The following is a 6,194-nucleotide window of genomic DNA, read 5'->3' as shown; positions in this document are numbered from 1 at the left end:
TCAAACTTAACGTCAATCGAATTCTCAGTTTTCCAGAGATTGGAATTTTATCCACTCAACCAGTAGTCCACACTATCCACAGTCCAATGGGAAGGTGGAAGCGGCTGTTAAAATAGCGAAACGAATTCTCCGACGCTGCACAGATCCGTATCTTGCGCTCTTAGAGTATCGCAATACCCCTACAGAAGGTATGTCTACCAGCCCAATACAAAGAATTATCGGCAGACCAACGCGATCTATGATACCCCAAAACATCATTAGCTCTAAAGAAAATGAAGCTAATTGGCAGGAGAAGTTGGTAAAGCGACAGAAGATTCAGAAAAACTACAATAAAACGGCTAAGAATCTTTCGCCCCTCCAGATTGGCCAGCCAGTAATGATTCGCGATTACCGAAAACACAAACAAGGCTGGAAAGAAGTGAAGGTAATAGCCGAACTCTCAAAGAGATCATACACGGTGGAAGTCGATGGGGAGCTGCGAAGAAAAAATCGGAGAGACCTACGTCCGGCCCCCGTTGAAGCTGGTTATCCCGGCATTGAGTCCGATCAAACCCAAGCAGAACCACGAGTCCACAACCCAGTGGTGTCTGAGAAAACTGTGCCTCCGAGTAATGTAGAACCAAGGCGGTCTGGGCGAAAACGCAACGACCCTGCGTGGCTGAAAGACTATATCCGATAACCGGAACTCTTAAGAGTATCTGTGTGTCATGACAATCTTATCATATTATGTATTCCAAGTCACTAATTACTAGTTATTGTTCTTTCCTTGTAACAGCGGGGATGTTGAGCATCCTAATCGCTAATGATTTTAGCGATTGTTGTTATACAAAACATTTGGACTTTTTAGCGAGTCTGGTATAAACTCGCTTGTTATAACTTTATATATGAAATAAAAGGTGATCATGCGCGGCGGCTAGTTTTCCGGTCCGTGAGCATGGAACATTTAACCTACAATATTTCACTACTGATTTATTAAATCTACCTACCTAAGTCACTCGCTGATACCGTCAGTCAAGCAACTTTACACTGCCCACTAACGTCAGTATCGCAAAACGGCAAAATGTCGGTATGCCTGCAAAAGGGTTAATAAAACTTATTCCAAGCATCAACCATCAGAATATCATTTTAATTTACAAAGAAAAACAATGAATATCAATGAAATAAATATATCATTCATTCTGAGTATATTGCTAAAGGGTTGCTAAGATAATGCAGTGTTGACTGTCTCTTTTACCTTCTTTTCACGTCAGCAGGCAAGCAGTAGCAATCTGCAATAAAATGAAGACTGGATTTTCGGTGCAATTTCTGGTATCACTTTGGCTGAATAAAACCTTAATGAGCATGGGCCCTTTTTACTGGCTTGGTTGTGGAAACCCCCTCCCCCTGATATAACTGCTTCCTCAATAATTAATTAAGTAAAATATTAAAGCTTTCTTATCAAGGAAAACAGCTATATCAATAACTCACCAAGTACTTGGGGTGTCACTCGTTACAGGTCCCGTTGGTACGTCTACCTCGGAGAGTGGTCCAGCTTCAAGTTCCCAGAACTGCAGTCACCTACTTTTGACGTGGCGGCTCTGCAGTTCTGAAAGCAACCACTCAGAGGCAGTATCCTGTCTTGAGGTAGGTATTTATCTCCTTATTTGGGCAAGGTATAGTGAACAAGGTAGCCAATGCCACTGGCTTCCAAACTTAGCTGCGAAGCAGCTCTAAGCCTATTGCCATAATAATAGGTTCTTGCCTTTGTGTAATTTCGGAGATGCAGTATGCGTAATGTCCATTATATATGCCACTTGGTATGATAATGTTATGCATGTACTCAGTGGCTTCCTATTGTACAATCTTATGATATTCAAAAGCTCTGAGTTGAGACATATCACCCCAAAGTAGCAAATTCACTGACAGTGCCCATGGTCTAAACCTTCCCCCCTAAAACGTGATTTTGGGCCGAACCTAATGGGCCTTTTACGGGGAGTATCAGCCCTGGGGTAGCCCTCGGCTTCAAAATGGTTAGTGACCCTGATTTAGACAATGTGAAAACGTAAAGCGGATGAGAAAATATTCCTGATTGTATACGCATAAGGGTTACGAGATCGAAGGTGCCATATTGGCTGTGATCTTTTTAAAACACGAATCACATAATTTTCTTGCCTGAATCGTATAAAAACGGCTAAAACTAGTAAAACAGCTACAACGATGAACAGATGAATTTATCTGTCTTCGCAATCGCGCTACCGCGCCGCACATGTGCAGTAAATACTAAAAAGTTATTGTTGGCTTTGTTGTTTGTGTCTTCTAACGGTAGACAGAGTTATAGCCGCTGCGATAGGCCGGTTCACAATACCTATATCGTCGTATCCCGACATTAATTTGCCATGGAATATGCCTTGGAAAGCTACGAATGGAGGACAACACCCAATTTATAGATACGTACATGAAGCCGCCAGCCGTTGCTCATTATTTACCCGTATAAACGAAAGACATCTTACAAGTATGGATAAACAATCCACAAGAGGTTACTGTGAACATACAGTGACATATATGTGTCTATTATTATAATACCTAAATGGATCCCATCATAGTATGCAATTATCAAATTTATTTCTATTATAAATCCATTGGTTTACCTAAATATCATAATTTGCTCAATTAGTGGAGTGTAAATCAACTTATTGATAACACACATGAAGTGAGCTGAACGGTTTTAGATAGAAAAGAGTTAAAGTTTGGTAGCCAAAGTCAGAGAACAGCTGTCTCATAAGGAAGTGTATTCAACCCCCTTCATTGGCCTTCAACAATCCAGTAGGAGAGGCAGATAAAATCAAAAAGCAGATTCTAGTGCTAACATGGTGTCCATTTAGTGTCAGCCATTCAATTTTGTTGCCAGCCAAGAGTCGATTAGTTTGTATCGTTTAGGTTTTGGACTTGTAAAAGTAAGGATGTATCCTTTACTTTGTGATTCTTACAGCTTAGTACTTTCACTAGAGCCTGAACTGACGCTGGTTCATTAGTTCATCTAGCCTAGTGACCTCGTGTCAGCTCATACAGCCTCATTGTACAAAACGTTAATGTCGCCCAATCTTATCATAGCCAAAAGAAAATGAGTTGGCAATACAAATTCATTACTTGTTTTTGTATTTGATACAATGGTTATAAACCACATTTCTTTCCATGTCCCACAACATCATCAATTTTTCAACATACTTTTTGCAAATTTGGGCATGCTAGATATAACAAGGTCTACGTCTTCAAAGTTTAGCCCTAAAATCTCTCTCTTGCAGTCAGCAAAGGTGACTAAGATGGTCTATTTTTGTGGCTTGCAAAGAATGTTACATTGGCCATTTAATCCATAAAGCTAAATGCGAATGTTGAAGTGATATTTGGTTTTTGCTGCACCAGATTTACTCTCTTGACAAGAAGGAAATGGTATCCAGCGGGCGAGAACAGGTCAAGACATGCTAGTGGCTAGCCGATGGATAGCCAATAGGTAGGTTTTTCTCTTTTCCCCTTTAGATGCTGCCAAGGTGCATCTTTGAAATAGTGCAGTTTTTTACAGATGTTGATTTTGGTTCTGTAAGGGTGTTCAGCTCACCCTCTCTATTTGTATAGAGATTGATGGTGTAGTCGCTGTCAACTTGACCCAGCTACAGGTAGTACTGGATTACATGTATTACCACTAACATGTTCATATAGCCTGACCTCACCAAAATATCCTAAAATACTGTCTTGGATAAATTTTATGATCCTATAAGGCTTTCCTGAGAGCTGTAAGGTAAAAAATCATGTATACCAAATCTCTATCACATTTAAGGTGCTTTCACAAGCCACCCATCAGTAACCTGACAGCAATAATGATGGTGTAGCTTCAATTTTACGACCTAGCCTGAATATAATTCATAACATAGAGCTACCATGAGATTAGTATGTCATCAGCACGCAGTGATAAGGACGAATAATTCTCTGACCATTTGACTGCAGAAATTATAGCAGGCAATTTCAACAACTCACTAAAGTTCCTGTTCAGCTAGCATTGTAGTAGTTATCTACTGCCTAGCAGGGGTTACGTGTATGTCACAATTTCCATAACATTTCCATAATTCATTTCCATATTTTTCCCATTTCCATAACATTTCCATAATTCATTTCCATTTTATTTCCATTTCCATAACATTTCCATAATCCATTTTCATATTATTTCCATTTCCATAATATTTCCATAATTCATTTCTATATTATTTCCATTTCCATAATTCATTTCCATATTATTTCCATTTCCATAAAATTTCCATAATTCATTCCCATATTATTTCCATTTCCATAACATTTCTATAATCCATTTTCATATTATTTCCATTTCCATAACATTTCCATAACTCATTTCCATATTCTTTTCGTTTTCATAACATTTCCATATTTCTAAAATATGATTTCCAAATCAATTTCTATAAAATTATGGAAATATTTATGTTTATGGAAATGGATATGGAAAAGTAAACATTTCCATAATATGTTTAGCGATCCCTGCTGCCTAGCAACCTTCCATCTATAAAGAGAGCTACTCAATTTTATGACAACTGCTAGTCATTGCGCTTTCCCCCGAAAACTGTACCAGATTAGCTAAACCAGATGCAATTCAGCCAAGTACCTGCCTCTGAAGATCAGTACCTGCCATACTGATAGTCAACCAGAACTGCAACTCTGATAGCAGACCAGAATTGAGTGTACCCAGTTCTTGTAATAAGTTACTATTACTTAGTTTCAATACAGCTATAGCGTAGTAATACCTGGAGGCACCAGTGTCGCAGTGCTACAATGGGCTGACTAGCAGATCATGTTCTCATATGGTTCTCAGATGATTGTGCGATGTCTTATTTGTCAAAGCGTATGTCTGCATATGAAGCAACAAGAAAGCAGGATCTATAGGCATGCACAAGAGCGACTGTTGGTCGCTTAAGCCATTTCCTTGGCACAAGGATGGCGCATCGCATGGGTGTTTTGCCTTCAAACAGCGATACTGAATCATGATAGAATGAGAGCGACATGGCTGTTTCCATAATGGCATTGCTGTGCCACGTAGGGGGTGTGTCGCTACGCTATCACTGTTTGTAAATTTAGTATGAGTAACTCTGCTTCAGCTGGTCACTTTAAAGACTTACATAGGCTTACAGTCACCTCTATGTATATATAATTCTGCATATGATGCACAGCTTAGTATTTGCTTTCAAATACAAGTTATTTTCAATACACAAAGTAATTTGCAAGATTGTCAAAAGTTTTATCAAAACATTACACTTTAAGTCAATGGTTCTTAACCAGGTTTGATTGAACCTAAGGTTTGGTCAGGGGTCAGTCTCCGGGGTCAGTCTCAGGGGTCAGTCTTAGGGGTCAATCTCAGGGCTCAGTCTCAGGGCTCAGTCTCAGGGCTCAGTCTCAGGGCTCAGTCTCAGGGCTCAGTCTCAGGGCTCAGTCTCAGTCTCAGGGCTCAGTCTCAGTCTCAGGGGTTCAATGAACGTCAAAAAACATAAATGGTCTCTCAAATGCAACAGCAGAAGTCACATTAATTTGGAAGGACATGTCTTTATGAAAAGATATATAGTTAGTTGTGACTTCACGCATTCTACTCGTTTTGCCCTTTAAACACAGTGAAGTTGATGCACAGTTCATTTTGTGCAGCAGTAAAATGCATACCTGCCTTGAATGTAAAAATCGTATTTAATTTTTCAATAAAGAAGGGTTCATTCAGTAAAAGCGCATGTGAAACTGGTGGGCTTCAGTAAACAAGTCGAACCATTGTGTAAGTACATGCAAGACAGCAAAAAATTATGCAAAAATGTAGTTTCAGTCATTTCCAGTTTTTGGAAGTTCTCTATTGTTGCTTTCGAGCTGCTATCGGTTTTTATTGGTGCTACATCCTTTCATCTTCAGTCTCCAAACACTAACCAACTTGAGTTATCTATTCAGCTATATTTATGCAAAGAACTCTCATTAAGGTCAAGGTATTATCATTTTAGATAGTCTGACAATGGAACAGCTACTGCAAAGGCAACACTTCACAGAGACAGCTTGTAGTTTACCCTCTTTGTTCAGAGGTACTCAATACTACCCTTTGCACAGAATCTTCTTTTACTAATTGGTTTTATGACATTGAGCTACAGCACTGCCATAGATTTTGGTATGGGGGGATGCGAGAGCTC

Source organism: Watersipora subatra, chromosome 3, assembly GCF_963576615.1.
Source record: "Watersipora subatra chromosome 3, tzWatSuba1.1, whole genome shotgun sequence".
In the NCBI taxonomy this organism is placed as follows: domain Eukaryota; kingdom Metazoa; phylum Bryozoa; class Gymnolaemata; order Cheilostomatida; family Watersiporidae; genus Watersipora; species Watersipora subatra.
Note: the sequence above shows the minus strand (reverse complement) of the source record.